The following is a 23,673-nucleotide window of genomic DNA, read 5'->3' as shown; positions in this document are numbered from 1 at the left end:
TCAGTGATGTAAAACGTACTTAGAGTGAAGTATTCAATTGTTAGAGTGAAGTGTTTGTGATCCATGCTTAAAGTGTTTTGTTTTATCATTTCAGTGAAGTAAAATATGTTTAGAGTGAAGAATTCAATGCTTAAAGTGAAGTATTCTATGCTTACAGTGACGTGTTTGTCATTCATGCTTATGTGCACTATTTTATCATTTCAGTAAAGTAAAACGTGCTTAGAGTGAAGTATTTTATTGTTAGAGTGAAGTGTTTGTGATACATGCTTAAAGTGCACTATTTTATCATTTCAGTGAAGTAAAATGTGCTTAGAGTGAAGTATTCCAGTGTTAGAGTGACGTATTTGTGATGTATGCTTATAGTGCTCTGTTTTTTCATTTTAGTGAAGTAAAACGTGCTTAGAGTGAAGTATTCCATGCTTAGAGTGAAGTGTTTGTCATCCATGCTTATGTGCTCTATTTTATCATTTCAGTGAAGTAAAACGTGCTTGGAGTGAAGTATTCTAGTGTTAGAGTGAAGTGTTTGTGATCCATGCTTAAAGTGCTCTGTTTTATCATTTCAGTGAAGTAAAACGTGCTTACAGTGAAGTACTGCAGTGTTAGAGTGAATTGTTTGTAATCTATGCTTATAGTGCTCTGTTTTTTCATTTTAGTGAAGTAAAACGTGCTTAGAGTGAAGTGTTTGTCATCCATGCTTATGTGCTATGTTTTATCATTTCAGTGAAGTAAAACGTGCTTGGAGTGAAGTATTCTAGTGTTAGAGTGAAGTGTTTGTGATCCATGCTTAAAGTGCTCTGTTTTATCATTTCAGTGAAGTAAAACGTGCTTACAGTGAAGTACTGCAGTGTTAGAGTGAATTGTTTGTAATCTATGCTTATAGTGCTCTGTTTTATCATTTCAGTGAAGTAAAACATGCTTTGAGTGAAGTATTCCATGGTTAGAAGAAGTGTTTGTGATCCATGCTTATAGTGCAATATTTTATCATTTTAGTGAAGTAAAATGTTTTTACAGTGAAGTATTTCGTGCTTAGAGTGAAGTGTTTGTGATCCATGCTTATAGTGCACTATTTTATCATTTCAGTGAAGTAAAATGTGCTTAGAGTGAAGTATTCTATTGTGCGTACAGTGAATTATTTTACCATAATAGTGAATCAAATTATGGTTATAGTGAAGTATATGATGCATGTTTTACAGTGTTATGTTTTTTTCGTTACAGTGAAGTACATTGAGCATATTGTAAAGTATACGATGCTTTTATTGACGTTTAATATTTCAATAGATGAAACATTGGCAGCAATGAAAGACAAGTTTATGTTGGTTTTATGGAGTTACAAGAGATAACCGGGCGTAATACAACCCAAGAAGGAATACAGAAAAGAACTGAAACGAAAAATACAAACGGAAATCGAAACTATAAACCGTAGGAAAAGGAAATAGCCGAGTCGAGGAGGCCTCTTTCCGCAAGACGAAATATGCCCCGGTAGTGCTCTTCGGATTGGCGTTTCGTCCCCAAAGATAAAACGGCTGCGTCTCTGGTGAAGCAGCACCGCTATCAACCGTTTTAGGTCCAATTGTGACTTCTTTGGGCGGGGGAACCATCAGTTTCGCCAAACACCCCCACACTTTGAGATATTTGTATGATGGTTTTCTTACTTTCCATAACTCATAAGGAGTGATGTCTTTTCCTTTGAGTGGAATTTTGTTTAGGATATAGTTGGCTGTCAAAATAGCCCCCCCCCCACATGTTCTGGGGTAATCCTGAACTTAGTAGCAACGCATTCATCATCTCTTTTAGAGTTCGATTTTTGCGTTCTGCTACACCATTAGATTGTGGTGAGTATGGGGCAGTTGTTTGATGAATTATACCACTTGCGTTGCATAACTCCTCAAACGGGGCTACATACTCGCCTCCTCTATCACTTCGAATCGCTTTGATTTTACAACCAAGTTGATTCTCAACTTCGTTCTTAATATAGACACATTTGTCACACTCGTTGATTTTAAACCATTTGATAACATCACATTATCAAACTTCAAGTGTCATTGCAACGGTTTGTTTTAATCCATAGAGGGACTTAACCAGTTTGCATACCTTCTTCTCTTGTCCGGGCACTACAAACCCTTCGGGTTGTTCCATATAGATTTCATCCTCTAGTTCACCATTTAGAAACGCAGTCTTAACATCCATTTGATGAATCTCAAGATTGTGCAATGCAGCAATCGCGAGAAGCACTCGGATAGATGTAATCCTCGTTACAGGTGAATAGGTATCGAAGAAATCATGTCCTTCCTTTTGTTTAAAACCCTTTACTACCAATCGGGCTTTATACTTATCCATTGTTCCATCGGCCTTAAATTTTCTTTTAAGCACCCATTTGCACCCTAAAGGTTTGGCACCTTCGGGCAAATCAACCAACACCCAAGTGTGGTTTAGCAAAATTGAGTCAATTTCGCTATGAACAGCTTCTCTCCAATGTAACCCGTCTGGGCCATCGAATGCTACTTTTATTGACGTTGGCTCTTCATCCAACATAAAAGCAATGTAGTCAGGACCAAATGTTTTTGGTGTTCTGACCCTACTACCACGTCTTTGTACTGCATCACTTGGATCATGCCTCACTCGCTTGCGCGATTTAGGCTCTTCATCCGCGGATTTAGAACTAGTGGCTTCATCCACTGTTTTAGAACTAGTGGCCTCATCTTCAATTCTTGTCTCGGAATTGATTGGGACTTCTTCTTTGTCCTTGCAAGGAAATGTATTTTCGAGAAATACGGCATTCCTTGACTCGATTGTTGTTCCTACTGTAATAGTCGATATTTCAGACTTGTGAACAACGAATCTATATGCACTACTGTTAAGTGCATATCCAATGAAGATACAATCAACCGTTTTAGGTCCAATTGTGACTTCTTTGGGCGGGGGAACCATCACTTTCGCCAAACACCCCCACACTTTGAGATATTTGTATGATGGTTTCCTTACTTTCCATAACTCATAAGGAGTTATGTCTTTTCCTTTGAGTGGAATTTTTTTTAGGATATAGTTGGCTGTCAAAATAGCCTCCCCCCACATGTTCTGGGGTAATCCTGAACTTAGTAGCAACGCATTCATCATCTCTTTTAGAGTTCGATTTTTGTGTTCTGCTACACCATTAGATTGTGGTGAGTATGGGGCAGTTGTTTGATGAATTATACCACTTGCGTTGCATAACTCCTCAAACGGGGCTACATACTCGCCTCCTCTATCACTTCGAATCGCTTTGATTTTACAACCAAGTTGATTCTCAACTTCGTTCTTATAATTTTTGAACGCTTCAATTACTTCATCTTTACTTCTTAAAAGATAAATGTAGCAATATCTTGTGCAATCATCTATAAAAGTGATAAAGTACTTTTTACCACCTCTAGTTTGCACCATCCTTAAATCACATACATCCGTGTGAATTAATTCAAGGGGTTTTGTTTTTCGTTCAACTGAGTGAAACGGTAACTTAGTCATTTTAGCCTCAAGACATATTTCACATTTGTCTTGGCTATCCACTTCAATTGCCTTTAGTAAATCTAAGTTCACTAATCTTTTTACGGCTTTTGAATTTACATGTCCCAATCTACAATGCCACAAATTTGAAGACCCGGTCAAATAAGAGGAAGTAGATGCTTTATTATTATTGTTAGCCAAAGGCTTTGGAACAAGGCGCGTAGCCACACTAAGCTTGAAAAGTCCGTCGGTTACATAACCTTTTCCGAGGGACTTCTCAAACTTGTACAAAGCAAACCTATCAGACTCGAATACAAGTTTAAACCCCTTATTAACTAGTATTGATCCTGACACTAGGTTCTTGCGGATGTCCGGGACATGCAGCACATCCTTCAAAGTGATAGTGACGCCAGACGCCATCATGAGAATCACGTTGCCAATGCCGAGGACCTCGGACAATGCTTGATTCCCCATGTTGATCTTCCTCCCTTCAACAGCAGTGTAGGAGGCAAACTTGCTCCTATCTGAGCAAACATGAGTAGTAGCGCCGGTGTCGATGTACCAGCCGCCCTTGTTGTCAACAATGTTGACTTCTTCAGTGACTACGGCAACAAGGTCATCTTCATTCCAGTCCTTGAACTCTTTCTCAACGACGTGGGCTGCCGGCTTCTTCTTCTTGCTGCGACAGTCTTTGGCAAAGTGGCCAATTTTGCCACACTTGTAGCACTCGCCTTCAAATTTCTTTGCAGGCTGCTTGCCCTTCCCTTTGTCTTTCTGATTTGGGCGGGGGCGTTTGTTGGAGGGTCCGCCCCACTCCAACAAGTTGGCTTTGGCATTAAGTGGGCCAAAGCCCTTAGCCTTTTGATCGATCTTGCGCACATCCGCTTCAGTGCGCAGCTTCACGATCAAGTCTTCAAGACTCATCTTCTTTCGCTTGTGCTTGAGGTAGTGCTTGAAGTCCTTCCAACTAGGAGGGAGTTTCTCAATAAGTATGCACCGAACAAAGTTGTCGGGCAAGTTCATCCCTTCAGCCGCGAGTCCGTGGATGATCATTTGGAACTCTTGAACTTGTTCCATGACCGGTCTAGAGTCGACCATTTTGTAGTCCATGAACTTGGATACTACAACATGTTCCGTACCGGCAGCATTGTCTATACTATACTTCTTTTCTAGGCTTTCCCACATTTCTTTGGATGTGGTTACAAGGGAGTATACATTGTACAAGCTATCTTCTAAAGCACTTAGAATGAAATTTTTACAAAGATAATCTCCTTTGCGCCATGCTTCATAGTCCGCCATGACCTCAACACTTGTCTCTTGATCACTTGGCGCGGGCGGCTCGTTCTCCGTGAGGAAGTTGGCGATGCCCAATGTTGTCAAGTAGAACACCATCTTTTGGTACCACCTCTTGAAGTCAGCTCCTCCAAATTTAGGTGGTTTTTCGGCGGGTGGCATCATTCTTGGTGCCAAAGGTGCCGCACTTGGTCCTTGCAAGGAACCAATTCTGTTGCCCCCGAAGGAGCCAACAACATGGTTGGGCATAGAGCCCCCACCATTCATGTTGGGCGTAGAGCCCGCCATGGTCGCATTGGTCCCGAAGGTTCCAACACTCGCATGAGACCCGAAGGCCCCAGCAGTTGCGTGAGACTCGAAGGTCCCAGCATTCGTGTGAGACCCGAAGGCCCCAACACTCGATCCATTAAAGGATCCGAAGGAACCACTAAAAGTGGAACCAACCGACCCACTCGAGGTGGATCCACCAGTGAGCCCCTGGGTGTTAGTGTGCACCCAAGGGGTTGTTGATGAAGATGGATAGAGCCCGGGAGTTGGCATCATCGTGGTGGATGCCATGGTGGAGGAAATGATGGCGGCGGTGGTGGCCGGATTGGTGGCAGCGGCGGTATTGGATTCAGTCGACATCTCCAGCAAAGGTGATTAAAGTTTTGAAAGTTTTAGTTTCAGTTTTAGGTCCAAATCCCTTCAAAAACAAGTTATATCTCGTCTTGCGATTGTTGATTTTATGGAGTTACAAGAGATAACCGGGCGTCAACCCAAGAAGGAATACAGAAAAGAACTGAAACGAAAAATACAAACGGAAATCGAAACTATAAACCGTAGGAAAAGGAAATAACCGAGTCGAGGAGGCCTCTTTCCGCAAGACGAGATACGCCCCGGTAGTGCTCTTCGGATTGACGTTTCGTCCCCAAAGATAAAGATAAAACGGCTGCGTCTCTGGTGAAGCAGCACGGCTATCAACAGAGCTCCGGCGAACTGGATGGAGGAGAGGGCAGAGCTTCGACAGAAGAACAATGCAGAGGGAGGAGAGAGTGTATGATGCAGAGTGGATTCTAGTTTCTGTGTAGAGAATGCTAGAATGGCTAGCCTATTTATAGGCTCAGTCCACTGTAGGGGTCAACGCAGCCTTCATGGTTGTCATCAATGCCAGACCGTAACGGTCGTCGGTTACGAGTTGTAATGTTCGGGCATTACGAGCCGTTACACACTCAGAGCTAGAGAGGTTGAATTTAGACGCTTCTAGATTCGGTCATGACGTGGACTGTCACGTGTCAGCCACGTTGGCTTACCGCGTCATACTGACGAGGTGTCATCCCGCTTGGCTCGCTGACGTGGAAACAGTGGTGGTCTAAAAAGAATTAGACCCTAGACCCACTAGCCTTGGGCCAAGCCCAAGCACAAGGCCCACGACCAGGCCCAATTGCCAAGATCCAAAGACAAGGGCAAGGGCAAGGGCACGGGCACGGGCACGGGCGCGGGCACGGGCTCGGGCTCGGGCTCGAGGCTCGCGGATCGCGGCTCGTGGCTCGCGGCGCGCGCGTGTGCGCGCGTGTGGGCTCTTACAACCCATCTTAGTCCACTATAATTATTACATGTAATAATCCTTCTTATTAAATACTAGTTTAATAAGGTTGTAACTTCCAATGTGGGATAATTAACTCTCTTAATTATTCCCTAAGCTTCTCTCATAGCTTATTAAGTTTGCAATTTTGCACAACTTTAATCCATTATTTCTCACTCACCGGGAATCGGATTTGAGAAAATAAATATACCACGGTCATCTACTCCGAACGTAGATCGACGCTATATTGTTTAATTTCACAAAATTAAATATCTCGCTGAAATTATAATTGGTCAAGGTCCATTGACCGGGCATAGATTCCAACAATACCCCACATGAGTGGAAATAGCCAAATGCAAATGCATGCAGACACAAGCTCAACCCTCGAGAGGTATATAAGCATAAAGATAGGTAGCTTTTAGCTTTGAACCTTCCAGAGTCAACGACATCGGATACACAGGCGGCCTAGTAGCGCGATGCTTTGAACTAGTCCCCCACGGCGTGCACCGAGACAATGGTGTTAACACTTAAGTACCTCAACCTCATCCGGTCTCACGTTTTGTGTCCTTTGCGGCCTTGGACACCACTTTGGATTCATAAGTGTGTAATTTGAAGCGGCCACACTTCACACTTACATAGGTGATTCCCACTCGAGTATCTTGCCCTACTCGGTCTTTTTGAGAACTCAATCTCCTTGAGATCCTTAGGAATCATTAAAAGTCATAGACTTATCCTCACCACAAGGCAAGTTTTTTTAACACTCTATTGCTCTTTAGGGAATAGATGTAGATGAGTGTTTCACACGAACTCTCATAGCTTAGTTTTCCTATTGAACCAAGTTCTTGGGATCTCCAATCATCATGGTTGGGTTACCACTATGACAATTCTTTAGTTTGTGGATTTCAAACTCATTCCCTCTAGCAACTTATTCATTTGATCACGATTTAACCCTTTGGTTAGCGGATCCGCTAGATTATCTATTGACTTCACATAGTCAATTGTAATCACGCCTGTTGTGATCAAATGTCTTACGGTATTATGTCGCCGATGAATGTGTCGAGACTTACCGTTATAGAAGCCATTATTTGCCCTCCCGGTAGCGGCTTGGCTATCACAGTGAATCAACACTAGAGGCACTGGCTTACACCAACCTGGAATATCCTAAAGGAAGTTCTTAAGCCATTCGGCTTCTTCCCCAGCTTTATCTAAAGCTATGAAATCTGATTCCATAGTTGAACGGGCTATACATATCTGTTTCGTGGATTTCCACGAGACAACACCACCCCCAATAGTAAAGACGTATCCACTTGTTGAAAGTGAGTCCTTATTGTCGGATATCCAATTCGCATCACAGTACCCTTCAAGTACCGGGGGGTATCTCGAAAAGTGTAGCCCATGATTTTGAGTATGTTTTGATATCTCAAAACCCTTACAAGAGCTCTCCAATGCTCTTTGCTTGGATTACTCGTGTAGCGACTCAACTTGTTCACGGCACAAGCAATGTCCGGCCGAGTGTAATTAGTTAAGTACATAATGCACCCAATGACCCGTGCATATTCTTCTTGTGCAACGGGTTCGCCCTTGTTTTTTCTCAAGTGAACATTGGGTTCAATTGGAGTCTTAACCGGCGCGCCATCATAGGCATTGAATTTCTTCAATATCTTCTCAACATAATGAGATTGGGTTAAGATGATTCCATCGGATGTTCTTAGAATTTTCATTCCAAGAATTACATCGGCTAGACCCATGTCTTTCATGTCAAAGTTTCTCTTTAACATGGCTTTTGTCTCGTTAATCACTTGAGTGTTACTACCCATGATTAACATGTCATCAACGTAGAGACACACTATAACGTACCCGTTATCAGTGTTCTTAATATAGACACATTTGTCACACTCGTTGATTTTAAACCATTTGATAACATCACATTATCAAACTTCAAGTGTCATTGCAACGGTTTGTTTTAATCCATAGAGGGACTTAACCAGTTTGCATACCTTCTTCTCTTGTCCGGGCACTACAAACCCTTCGGGTTGTTCCATATAGATTTCATCCTCTAGTTCACCATTTAGAAACGCAGTCTTAACATCCATTTGATGAATCTCAAGATTGTGCAATGCAGCAATCGCGAGAAGCACTCGGATAGATGTAATCCTCGTTACAGGTGAATAGGTATCGAAGAAATCATGTCCTTCCTTTTGTTTAAAACCCTTTACTACCAATCGGGCTTTATACTTATCCATTGTTCCATCGGCCTTAAATTTTCTTTTAAGCACCCATTTGCACCCTAAAGGTTTGGCACCTTCGGGCAAATCAACCAACACCCAAGTGTGGTTTAGCAAAATTGAGTCAATTTCGCTATGAACAGCTTCTCTCCAATGTAACCCGTCTGGGCCATCGAATGCTACTTTTATTGACGTTGGCTCTTCATCCAACATAAAAGCAATGTAGTCAGGACCAAATGTTTTTGGTGTTCTGACCCTACTACCACGTCTTTGTACTGCATCACTTGGATCATGCCTCACTCGCTTGCGCGATTTAGGCTCTTCATCCGCGGATTTAGAACTAGTGGCTTCATCCACTGTTTTAGAACTAGTGGCCTCATCTTCAATTCTTGTCTCGGAATTGATTGGGACTTCTTCTTTGTCCTTGCAAGGAAATGTATTTTCGAGAAATACGGCATTCCTTGACTCGATTGTTGTTCCTACTGTAATAGTCGATATTTCAGACTTGTGAACAACGAATCTATATGCACTACTGTTAAGTGCATATCCAATGAAGATACAATCAACCGTTTTAGGTCCAATTGTGACTTCTTTGGGCGGGGGAACCATCACTTTCGCCAAACACCCCCACACTTTGAGATATTTGTATGATGGTTTCCTTACTTTCCATAACTCATAAGGAGTTATGTCTTTTCCTTTGAGTGGAATTTTTTTTAGGATATAGTTGGCTGTCAAAATAGCCTCCCCCCACATGTTCTGGGGTAATCCTGAACTTAGTAGCAACGCATTCATCATCTCTTTTAGAGTTCGATTTTTGTGTTCTGCTACACCATTAGATTGTGGTGAGTATGGGGCAGTTGTTTGATGAATTATACCACTTGCGTTGCATAACTCCTCAAACGGGGCTACATACTCGCCTCCTCTATCACTTCGAATCGCTTTGATTTTACAACCAAGTTGATTCTCAACTTCGTTCTTATAATTTTTGAACGCTTCAATTACTTCATCTTTACTTCTTAAAAGATAAATGTAGCAATATCTTGTGCAATCATCTATAAAAGTGATAAAGTACTTTTTACCACCTCTAGTTTGCACCATCCTTAAATCACATACATCCGTGTGAATTAATTCAAGGGGTTTTGTTTTTCGTTCAACTGAGTGAAACGGTAACTTAGTCATTTTAGCCTCAAGACATATTTCACATTTGTCTTGGCTATCCACTTCAATTGCCTTTAGTAAATCTAAGTTCACTAATCTTTTTACGGCTTTTGAATTTACATGTCCCAATCTACAATGCCACAAATTTGAAGACCCGGTCAAATAAGAGGAAGTAGATGCTTTATTATTATTGTTAGCCAAAGGCTTTGGAACAAGGCGCGTAGCCACACTAAGCTTGAAAAGTCCGTCGGTTACATAACCTTTTCCGAGGGACTTCTCAAACTTGTACAAAGCAAACCTATCAGACTCGAATACAAGTTTAAACCCCTTATTAACTAGTATTGATCCTGACACTAGGTTCTTGCGGATGTCCGGGACATGCAGCACATCCTTCAAAGTGATAGTGACGCCAGACGCCATCATGAGAATCACGTTGCCAATGCCGAGGACCTCGGACAATGCTTGATTCCCCATGTTGATCTTCCTCCCTTCAACAGCAGTGTAGGAGGCAAACTTGCTCCTATCTGAGCAAACATGAGTAGTAGCGCCGGTGTCGATGTACCAGCCGCCCTTGTTGTCAACAATGTTGACTTCTTCAGTGACTACGGCAACAAGGTCATCTTCATTCCAGTCCTTGAACTCTCTCTCAACGACGTGGGCTGCCGGCTTCTTCTTCTTGCTGCGGCAGTCTTTGGCAAAGTGGCCAATTTTGCCACACTTGTAGCACTCGCCTTCAAATTTCTTTGCAGGCTGCTTGCCCTTCCCTTTGTCTTTCTGATTTGGGCGGGGGCGTTTGTTGGAGGGTACGCCCCGCTCCAACAAGTTGGCTTTGGCATCAAGTGGGCTAAAGCCCTTAGCCTTTTGATCGATCTTGCGCACATCCGCTTCAGTGCGCAGCTTCACGATCAAGTCTTCAAGACTCATCTTCTTTCGCTTGTGCTTGAGGTAGTGCTTGAAGTCCTTCTAACTAGGAGGGAGTTTCTCAATAAGTATGCACCGAACAAAGTTGTCGGGCAAGTTCATCCCTTCAGCCGCGAGTCCGTGGATGATCATTTGGAACTCTTGAACTTGTTCCATGACCGGTCTAGAGTCGACCATTTTGTAGTCCATGATCTTGGATACTACAACATGTTCCGTACCGGCAGCATTGTCTATACTATACTTCTTTTCTAGGCTTTCCCACATTTCTTTGGATGTGGTTACAAGGGAGTATACATTGTACAAGCTATCATCTAAAGCACTTAGAATGAAATTTTTACAAAGATAATCTCCTTTGCGCCATGCTTCATAGTCCGCCATGACCTCAACACTTGTCTCTTGATCACTTGGCGCGGGCGGCTCGTTCTCCGTGAGGAAGTTGGCGATGCCCAATGTTGTCAAGTAGAACAACATCTTTTGGTACCACCTCTTGAAGTCAGCTCCTCCACATTTAGGTGGTTTTTCGGCGGGTGGCATCATTCTTGGTGCCAAAGGTGCCGCACTTGGTCCTTGCAAGGAACCAATTCTGTTGCCCCCGAAGGAGCCAACAACATGGTTGGGCATAGAGCCCCCACCATTCATATTGGGCGTAGAGCCCGCCATGGTCGCATTGGTCCCGAAGGAGCCAAAGCCCGTGTTGAACCCGAAGGTTCCAACACTCGCATGAGACTCGATGCCCCAGCAGTCGTGTAAGACTCGAAGGTCCCCGCATTCGTGTGAGACCCGAAGGCCCCAACACTCGATCCATTAAAGGATCCGAAGGAACCACTAAAAGTGGAACCAACCGACCCACTCGAGGTGGATCCACTAGTGAGCCCTTGGGTATTAGTGTGCACCCAAGGGGTTGTTGATGAAGATGGATAGAGCCCGGGAGTTGGCATCATCGTGGTGGATGCCATGGTGGAGGAAATGATGGCGGCGGTGGTGGCCGGATTGGTGGCAGCGGCGGTATTGGATTCAGTCGACATCTCCAGCAAAGGTGATTAAAGTTTCGAAAGTTTTAGTTTCAGTTTTAGGTCCAAATCCCTTCAAAAGCAAGTTATATCTCGTCTTGCTATTGTTGGTTTTATGGAGTTGCAAGAGATAACCGGGCGTAATACAACTTAAGAAGGAATACAGAAAAGAACTGAAACGAAAAATACAAACGGAAATCGAAACTATAAACCGTAGGAAAAGGAAATAGCCGAGTCGAGGAGGCCTCTTTCCGCAAGACGAGACACGCCCTGGTAGTGCTCTTCGGATTGGCGTTTCGTCCCCAAAGATAAAACGGCTGCGTCTCTGGTGAAGCAGCACCGCTATCAACAGAGCTCCGGCGAACTGTATGGAGGAGGAGGAGAGAGTGTATGATGCAGAGTGGATTCTAGTTTCTGTGTAGAGAATGCTAGAATGGCTAGCCTATTTATAGGCTCAGTCCACTGTAGGGGTCAACGCAGCCTTGATGGCTGTCATCAATGCCAGACCGTAACGGTCGTCGGTCACGTGTCAGCCACGTTGGCTCGCTGACGTGGAAACGGTGGTGGTCTAAAAAGAATTAGACCCTAGACCCACTAGCCTTGGGCCAAGCCCAAGCACCAAGTCCACGACCAGGCCCAATGAACAGCCCAAAGACCACCCAAAGACCAATTGCCAAGATCCAAGGACAAGGGCAAGGGCAAGGGCAAGGGCACGGGCACGGGCACGAGCACGAGCACGGGCGCGGGCGCGGGCTCGGTGTCGGCCTTAGGCTCGAGGCTCGCGGCTCGATGCGGGATGGGCGGCGCGCGTGTGGGCTCTTACAGCCCATCTTAGTCCACTATAATTATTACATGTAATAATCCTTCTTATTAAATACTAGTTTAATAAGGTTGTAACTTCCAATGTGGGATAATTAACTCTCTTAATTATTCTCTAAGCTTCTCTCCTAGCTCATTAAGTTTGCAATTTTGCACAACTTTAATCCATTATTTCTCACTCACCGGGAATCGGATTTGAGAAAATAAATATACCACGGTCATCTACTCCGAATGTAGATCGACGTTATATTATTTAATTTCATAAAATTAAATATCTCGTTGAAATTATAATTGGTCAAGGTTCATTGACTGGGCATAGATTCCAACAGTTTATACCAATTGACAAACTTAAAGGTTCCATGCAATTATTTGAGTCTATTATGATTATATATGCATGTAAAAAGAATTTATCTTCTAATTTTATGTATTTCTGTAGAACAAATGAAACACCCAATAGGTAATAAAGATTTGACAAATGGGGCCGCTGTTGCAGAAGGAAGGTCGAAGAATAGAGAGGATATGCCTCCAAAATAAGATACAGAAGCTTCTGCTGAAAGAAGGACAAAGAATAGGGAGGATAGACCTCCACAACAAGAAACTTGCGACAACATCAATGCTGTCACACCTCAACCCTTATGACATATGCACTTACTATAAATAAGTTTTAAATATTAAATAAATTAACCCAAGCTTCAAGTACATTAAACGCACATATTATATCATTTTAAAATTCAACATTTATCAAGTACATATTTCAATACGTTCTAATCCGTAGTGGACCCTCTCACCACTCTATATACTACACATTTATCTACATGCAAAAACAATAAGGAGGAGAAGGTTGCCAAAATGCGTCAGCCGTCGACCCTGATAACATGTGGAGTTCCTATGAACCACGTCAATCAAAAACTTCCCTGATATCTTATTCCTGAAAAATATTAGTGGTTTATATGAGCCACAACTCAGTATATATAAACCTTACCTTTAATTCCACATCCCATATATCAATATATTCTTTAACCAATATATATAACAATAACCAACAAATATATATAACCAACAAATATTAGAATCAATTTCATGTACATATGCATATGTCACACTATTCAGTTTATTATTCTGTGACAAATCAAGCCTGACATCTGCCCGGGATTCTATTGTATGGTCTCATTGTCATTGTACATATATATATGACCCGTAGGTCTCATTGCCATTGTATACATATACATGACTCGAAGGTCCATTGCCATTGTATTTGACCCGTAGGTCCATTGCCATTGTATATGACCCATAGGTCCATTGCCATTGATATCAGACCCAGGACATGACTGTCACAGATCCTCTTTAATCCAATGATTTAAATAATTCTAAAACCATGTGCAAACATATCAATTGCATTAATTCGATATTTCTATCATATAATTCATTTACAATATATAAAATATATCAATTGCACCAATCACATATCCATACCATATTCCACCATCTATATTAAATAACACATAATTATATCAGTCACATCATATAATCAAATTATTCACTTTATTCAACCCCTAGCAAAAAAGCACACAAAACATATAAAATTAAAAGTTTGATTTATACACACATGATTATATAGTCTAACTGAGAATATGACTCTGTCCCTTGATTTACAATCCTCTGTATTTTCAATCCCCAATTATGATAATGGGAGTATGGTCGTGAAGAATTAATTTCGAATATGACTCTGTCCCTTGATTTACAATCCTCTGTATTTTCAATCCCCAATTATGATAATGGGAGTATGGTCGTGAAGAATTAATTTCTGTCAAAATTCTCTCTCTAATATCTCTTATTACGAGCAGCAGTACTAGTTCCTAATCTATTTCTTCTTCGAAAACTTCATCTACCGTGTATATATATATAGACACGAATATTATACTAGTTTCTTATAATAGCTTAAATGAATCATACTTATAGACTTGCATAACAATCGAATTACATATCCACGTGTAAACATACACTTGTACCATCTATTTAATACATATATTAATAATATAATATTAAAACTTAGATAACTATTGCATATTAAATAACAAAAGGTGATAACTTGTGCATACATATATTCTATTCAACATAAATATTAATAAACAAAATACTTCCATGATTCTATGCACTAATTTACGTTAGTACACATGCACACACTTGAGTTAATTATTTAATGTTTAAAGTACTCATACACATACTTTATATATATAAATATATATTACATATAATTATTCAAATAACATTATAAATATGCCACAATAAACAAAACCATATTAATATGCAAAATGATGCATGTTTCAGGCTGGGGATGTCACAAAAGCATTATGAAGAATATAGCAAAAACATAGATGTGGAAAAAATGATTGTAAACTTCAAGCATTCATGAAAAATTATAGAAACTTGATGAAGTTCATAATATGTGCCATTTAGTTTACTACAAAGCCCATTCACTTCATTCAAATTCAATAGCTAGTTCTTATTTTACATTAATATTATGTTCACTATTTACCTTACTATAGAACATATTTACTTCACTATAGAGCATATTTACTTCATTATAAAGCATATTTACTTCACCGTAAGCATAATACACTAGTTCACTGTAAGATAAATATAATTCACTGTGAAGGTAATATACTTCACTACATGGACAATATAAGTGAACTAAAGAGTTGTAAGCAGTGAAATAAACATATGTAAAAGTGAACATATTCGCACTTGAGCAGAACACAAAAAATAAATTTGCAACGAGATAAAAACCACTAAAAAGTGAACTAAAAACGAGTCATTAGTGCACTAAACATTCTACAAAGTGAACTATTTCTGTCCAGTGCCTCTGTTTTGTCTTCTCTTTCACCTTTCTGCAGTTCCTCGAATGATAATGTCCAATCTCTTAGCAGTCCACATTTTCGACCTGGTTCCATTGATAACCTCAGTGCCTCTGTTTTTGTCTTCTCTTTCACCTTTTTTTTATCCCTTTTTACGCGTATCAAACCCAACATGTCGAGCGTGATTGTTATAGAAGTCCAATGCACGATCAAGAGTGATAAACTCTGTCCAATTCTTGATACATTTTGGCACGTAAATCACTGTTTTATAAAAAAAACAACGTTATATTTCACTATTAGTTACATATACTTCACTATATGAAATATTCATATCATTGTTCGCAATAAATCATTGTTGTATAAAAAAATAATTTATACTTCACTATATGCTCAATATAGTTCACTATATCCTCAATATACTTCACTGGAATGAAAAAACAAAACACTGTAAGGCATGCATCATATACTTCAATATACCCATAATTTGATTCACTGTAAAGGTAAAATACTTCACTATAAGCACAATATAGTTCATTATATCCTCAATATACTTCACTGGAATGAAAAAAACAAAACACTATAAGGCATGCATCATCTACTTCATTATAACTATAATTTGATTCACTGTAAATGTAAAATACTACACTATATCCTCAATATACTTCACTGGAATGAAAACGCAAAACACTATAAGGCATGCATCATCTACTTCATTATAACTATAATTTGATTCACTGTAAATGTAAAATACTACACTATATCCTCAATATACTTCACTGGAATGAAAACGCAAAACACTATAAGGCATGCATCATATACTTCACTGTAAGCGATAAGTACTTCACTCCAAAGTATGATAATTACCTTTAGAAGTCTCAGCTTCCTCTCCCGACGATGATGAATCAGAATTGAAATAATCTTCGTCCCCACATCAGAATTGAATCCATTGATTTCTCTTTTGTGTGATTGATGAATTGGAGAATAATGGAATCAAGATGAACTGCAGTGAATTGGAGAAGAATCGCGATGAATTGGACAAAATAGGATTATTACTTCATTCTAGTACGTAAATGCGGTTTCACCGTCGCGTGCCATTCTTCTCTCTACAATATCTATCACCACCTCCACGGCGCTGATATGGTTTAATAAACACATGAAATAATGTAATAAATTATTGGAATGAAGTATGTGTAGAGCATTTGAAATCCTACTGGAATGAAGTAAAAATCTTATCCAATGAAGTAATAATGTTTCTGAATGAAGTAATAAACCCACTTGAATAAATTGCATTTTAAAATGTTAATCAAGTAAAAACTCAAGTCAATGAATTTGAATGAAGCATATGGTGAATCATTTCAAAACCTACTGGAAGCAAGTAAAAACATGTTGTAGTTTCAAGGTATTACGTACGGAATGAAGTAATATACCTATACAATGAAGTAAAATGGGCTTGTAATGAAGCAGAAAAAATTTACACAGCAGCACATCTCATCAAAAACACTAGATCTAATGGCCCAGATTTGGTCTCTAGTTCGGTCTTTAAAATTGGTTCGACATTGATCACAACTCTATATATATATATATAGGAAAATGATCAATACAAAGATGCATCTCAATACAAAATCCAGACCAAATCCTGACCATGAGATTTTTCAATCTAATGGTCAATAATTAAAGAAAAACAAGGTGGGTCATTATAAAGAAGTTTTAGGTCATATTATAAAATTTGGGTTTGAGGTCATGTTAAGATCATTTTATGTCATCCTTATTATAATGACATAAAAATAAGCTTACAATGACATAAAAATGACCTTTGAATGCTTGGTTATGTATTTTTGTATTAAGAATGGGTTTTACATAGATCAAAACTATATATATATATATATAGGGTGCGATCATATCATAACTCATATTTATGTGATAACCTAATAACCCTATCATTTTATGGGTCAAAAGTATCATTTTTACTAAAAATGATATTTATACACGATAAAATGATATTTTTTCAGCATGCATAAAATGATACTTTTATTCCATAAAATGATATTCTGTTCCATAAAATGATATTTTTTGTCCATAAAATGAGGGTTATTAGGTTATCACCATAATTATGGGTTATGATATGATCACATCCCTATATATATATATAGGGTTTTCATCTACCAAAAGAAGCCCCTAAGTATAGAAATACAGACCATATATGGTCCGTTAGATCTGGAGATGAATGGCCATGATCTGGATTGGTCAACCATTTATGTGGGTCATAATATAAGCGTTTTGTGTCATGTAAGGGTAAAAAGAGGAACTGAAAATATAATGAACCGCTCTTCCGTTTTTTAAGAACGGATATATTGGGATAATTACTCCACACGCTAAACTCTTCTATTTTTCCTCAATTCTTCTTCTTCTTCCACAAAATCAAGAAAAACCCTACCTCCACACAAAGCGGCTACTCCACAAAAACTCTAATCCTAATTTACGATTCGGAAATCGACGAGGAGGGTGAACCAAAAGCCTACTTCAACAATGGTCGACACACGAGCTTCTGGATCGGCGAGGCATGACGGAAAAAGGTTAGTAAGATTTCGTACAACGATTGCTTGAAATTGACAAAATCTGGCAAAATTTTCATTTCAATTGGTTGGATGTCTCGTAATGTATCAGAGAACGACGGTGAAGAAGAAGATACTGCCGATCCCAAAAGCACCGAAAGGATGTTTAGATTACCACTATTTTAAAGAAACGATGTTTAGAGCTTGTAATTCACATTTTTTAAACCATGTTTATATGTCGGCTGGATGTCATTGTTACTATATATTACTTCATCTTACAATGAGAAAAACTTCCATTACAATGGCCTTGGAATGCTTTCCTCTTGTTTCTTGTATACGATAGCCCATGTGATGAGCATTACTCGATACATTGGGTCATAGTAAATGAATATTTGGGTCATAGCATTGTTAGGTTAATTTGTGTCATAATATACCAACATTCGAGGCATGGCATAAAACTACTGAGTATGTCTCATACAATTTGATCGAAATGTTCGTATCAAACAAACTGAATATTAGTACGACCGTAGAATATTCTCATGTTTTGAACATATATGCTTTTGGGTCATACTAAACGAATATTTGAGTCATGGAAACATATGGGTAAATTGGGTCATAATAATCGAATATTCGAGACATGACATAAAACTACTGAGTACAAGGATACCGTTATAATTCCCAAAACATAATCTATTCTTTCGGGTCATACTAGATGAATATTTGGGTTATGGAAGTTTATGGGTAAATTGAGTCATAATAATCCAATATTCGAGTCATTACAAAAAAACTACTGCCTACCAGAATGCCTAATACAAATCTGAATGAACTGAGTAAAATCAAACAACGTGACATTGCAAATAAAATGGACTCCCAAAAAAAAAAACTTAAACTGACGTTACTTCGAAAAACAGAATACATGGTACCAAACTTCAGAATTTCTTCTAGACCGTCGCTTTTCTTTCTCTTTGAATTTGTCGCAATTCCTTGAATCGTGGTGACCCCACTTCTGACATATCTTGTATTGACACAAAGGCTTGCTCTTAAGATTCAAAGTCTTTTCCACTCTTGAGGGGAGTCTACTACCAGATCCCTTCGTACTAACGACTTCAGGTGGTCGAACATCTACTTCCTGGGGTGCCTCAGACCCATAAAATTCCCCAATTCGTTTCTTCTTCTAGGCTGTAGACGTTACTACGCCGTCGGCGAAAATCTGTTGTCTTGCTTCACAAACTATAGATGTCAGCTCATGAATTCAATCCATATCAACACATATAGCCTGGTACAAACCCAAAATCTCTCCCAACAAAATTGCTTGTGCCTTCTTCTTCTTCTCATATGTGTTGCTACATCTTGGCACTGGACAACATGAACATCCTTAACTAGAGGAGATTTCAAACTCAATGGCATTGTCCAATATTGGGAAGCTACGACCAACAAATGGTTTAAGCTCTACAGGGCATTCTGGTTTAAATCTGTAATGATTCATAATTAGAACACTCATAAAAAACTAACGATGAAGTAAAGACAAGTTTCCATCTACTGGATTTAGAATGATAATAGGTCATAATAAAGACAAATCGTGGCATACAACGCGTACAAACTATCTTCCATGAAAATGGGTCATACTAAACACAAATCGAAGCATAACAGAAAAATTGATAAGATAATATAGTGAAAATATTCATAAAACAGAAGACGGTGACAGTCACATATACAAAAATATGAATTAGAGCATAACAAACAAATGAAAATGAAAAACCTAACCATAACATGTATTCTCAAGAACAAAGTATGATTGATTATCTACGTGCGAAGTAGAATTTGTGTCGGATTCCATTTTTGGAGTTAGGATACGGAAATATATACAAAGCAAAACACAATGGGTTTTGTTATCAAAACATTAAACGAAAACAATGAAGATTCATAAACTAGAATTGTAGGTTACGATTCTGACCTCTGGCTGAAATGAAAACTGATATGAGAAACGATGTCAGTATATGTGGGATCTGCCAACGACGATGGTATAGAATTGAAAGTGGAACAGATTGATCTGGAACACGACAGCGACAACATACAAACACAGAAAAACACACAGCAGCAGCACACACAGCAAAATGTAAATCTAAATATATAGATTGTTCCCAATATTGTCATGCATGAACGATATTGTATAAATATAAGAAATATCTACACTAAAAAACTACAGAATCTAAAAAAAATGAGAAAATCTCTAGCAAAATGATAAATCGAGCAAAATCAAAAGTGAAATAAGTAATAAACTTCATCCAACCTTTCTTCGATGATGCTCGAGCGTTTTCCTTCGACATATTCTAGAATTTTGATGATTTTTCCTTCGATTCGTAGGGTTTGAAACGCGATTCAGAGGGTTTTAGTGTGAGAGAAATTGAATGCAGGGTTTGAGTATGAGAGAAATTGAATGGAGCGTTTGGGTCAAGTTTTCTTCTTTCCCACCAAATTTTAAAATGAAATGACAATTTTGCCCTTAATATATCCGAAAATGATAGTTTTATTTGATAAAATGATAGTTTTGTTAGATTAAATCTAGACCACATATTTTAAAAATGTGTGGTGGAGATTTAGTTATAGGGTTATCACACAAATTGGGGTTATCATTATATATATATAGGGTTTTAATCTATGCAAACCCATTTTTAATACAAAAATACAGAACTAAGCATATGGAGGTCATTTTTAGGTTATCGTAAGCTTATGTTTACGTCATTATAATAAGAATGACATAAAATGATCTTAACATGACCTCAACCCCAAAGTTTATAATATGACCTAAAACTGCTTTATAATGACCCTCCGTGTTTTTCTTTAATTATTGACCATTAGATTGTCAAATCTCATGGTCAGGATTTGGTCTGGATTTTGTATTGGGATCAATCTCCACCATCAATTTTCAAGATCTAAGGGACCTAAATAGCGCCACCTGTATTTAATTTAATGATTAAATAAAACCGAAAAGGGTGTTGTTGGTAGTCACAAATCTTTTAGTTATGGTAAGTTCCTTGATTATCTCTAGCAAATATTATGTTTGTTTTCTCTACAGATTACACGATTCCTCTCTCTAATTATTCATTCTTTTTTATGCGCTGAAGAAGTTCTTCTTGACGACAAGCGCTGCTGAAATCATTCTTCTCCGTTGAATATATTCTCTGATTACTCTTGTTGAAGATTGGCGCCGTGAATGTGTCGTTAATTCGGAGCCGCCGTGAATGGCGGAGAGAAGAAATCACGACGCCGATTCCAATTCCTCAATTTCGTTTCTGATCTTTTCCGCAGCAGTTGAGATCGGATATGGAGATGTTGAAATTGAAGGAATCGAACAATATTTCTTCTCTCCCTCATCGTTTTTTCTGGATTGAAGACCTTCTAAAAAATTGTTGTGGCCTTTTTTCAATTGAAGACGTTTTTTTTTTTATTGATAAATTTTGGTAGAAAGTTATTGTATTAGTTGTGCAATTGACATCTATGGTTTTATATATTTGTTTGTGATTAGTTCGTTCTTGTATTTAGTTTTATTTTGCATCAGTTGTCATTTTTTTTTTTCATGAAATCAGCCATTGTTTACAGATTTTCGTGTTTTCTTTTCGTAGGTTACAGCTTGTAAACATAATGTACATATATTATTATGTAATGATTTTTATCAACTCTGTAATGGACGATATCTGATCTGTAATGTATATGTTCGCTGATTGATTGTTCGGCGCACGTTTCATTTATTCCCCAAGGGTTTAGCAATCCTTGGGGCTAGGGTGTAGTATGTAGTAAGTACCACAATTGTTGCCAAAGTGAACGAGTTTTTTTTATCATTCCTCTAGGGTTTAGATATCGTCTCGGCTAAGGAGTAGTTTTAACTGATAAACATAATGTACGTATAGTACTGTGTAATGGTTATTATTGACTCATTAATGGACGATTATGTTGTATGCAATTGGGAAGGTAACAAGAAATTGTATAATGGATGAAATTAGATTAATAATGTACAAAATGTGCTTATTAATGAACTGCCCCGGAAATGTAATGTACACCAAGTTATTCATTGCGTATAATAATGTACATCTTCATGAATAATAATGTATGTTAACAATTTAATAATGGAATGATATTATGTGTAATGTACAAAATGTGTCTAATAATGAACTCTACTTCAATAATTACATAAAGAAAGTTAAGTGCTTGTATACAATAATGTACAACTTCGTTACTAATAATGTAAATTAACAGACTAAAAATGTAAAATTATTATGCATAAATTGTTGACAGTGGTAGGATTAATAACATTCGAAATGAAATGATAACTATGACTAAACCGAAATCCAGAACTAATAATGTTTTTAGGTACAAGATACATCAAGATTTCCTCTTGCCCTTATGAAGCTCTTTCTCCTTCGCCATCTCTTTAAACATTGGACAGTTTCTAGAGTCGTGATGTCTCATCTCATCGCAAGCCTTACACCGTCTAAGAGGCCTAGTAGCCTCCTTTATAGCATTTTCCTTCTTGGAAATCAGACGGGAGGCAATAGGACCTTTGCTGCTCAACCAACCTCTCCCTGAACTTTTGCGCAATCGCAAGTGAAAGAACATCATCCACCGCTACGTCAATATCTAACCTAGGCTGTTTCGCCGCTGCCCAAAAATCAATAATGTATCGCATTAATGCACAATACTAACTGTATAATGTACAAAAGTAAGCAAATAATGCACCAATGAATATTACATTCTATCAACCATTGACCTTTTATAAAACCGATGCATTTAAAGTAAAACAAAAAACATAATGTACACCACTGCATACAATAATTTGCACCACTCCCTACAATAATGTACAAATGGCAACGAATAATGCTAATATGAATACAAATTTCACTCAATTTTCAGGCATTTTATCAAACCGACTGATGTAGATTCAAACAAAAAAGTAATGCACACCTCTACCTACAATAATGTACACATTGCATCAAATAACGCACGAATGAATATAAAGGCAAATGCAAGACAAACTAAAAATAAACCCAGATACGATTTCATCTACCAAATCGCCCAATACACAATTGGAAACCAGACATTCACTACAAACTTCAATAATGGACAAAACCCTATAAAAAATGAACACGATTTTACGATTTACGAAAATCTCGACCAAAACAAGTGTGTAAAACGTGATATTGTTTAGGAGAAAACATTGAATAGACGATTAGGTGGTGTGTCGGTGGTGAAAATAGGCGATTAACAGTGGGTATTACGAAAAATTGAATCATTAAATGTGTCGACCAAATGTGTGACAAAATCGTCACTGTTTTAATGGCGAAAATTGACGATTAGAAGTGTCTCTTACCAAAATTCGGAACTTTTGAAACCCGTCTTGTTGTCGACTATAAATCTATCATCGCGCGGCTAAGGAATCACATTAGAACTATGAATCGTCGATCGGTGGTGCTTTTTACGGTGAAAAATCGGCGGGAGTGGTGGTGTCTCTTCAATTTGAGTAGCGGCTAGGGTTTTTCCTAGTTTGAAATGGGGGAGACGATTTGAGAATCGTGGGTTGATGGGAAGAGACGTTTGGAGTGAGAGAGAGAGAGTCAGCATATGGAAGGATTGCTTAAATCTCGCTCCTGCCGTTTTAATTCTTGGTTGTTTTACAATTTTACCCATATAATGCACAGAATGAACCTAATAATGCAACACGGGATGATTTTGTGAGGCTTCATCTAGTCCGCCCATCATACTAATCTAATGATTGATATTAAGAAGGAAATAGACACTAAGGGG

Source organism: Salvia hispanica, chromosome 1 (assembly GCF_029641045.1).
Source record: "Salvia hispanica isolate PSC_SH4W2 chromosome 1, Shi_PSC_v1, whole genome shotgun sequence".
Taxonomy (NCBI): domain Eukaryota; kingdom Viridiplantae; phylum Streptophyta; class Magnoliopsida; order Lamiales; family Lamiaceae; genus Salvia; species Salvia hispanica.
Note: the sequence above shows the minus strand (reverse complement) of the source record.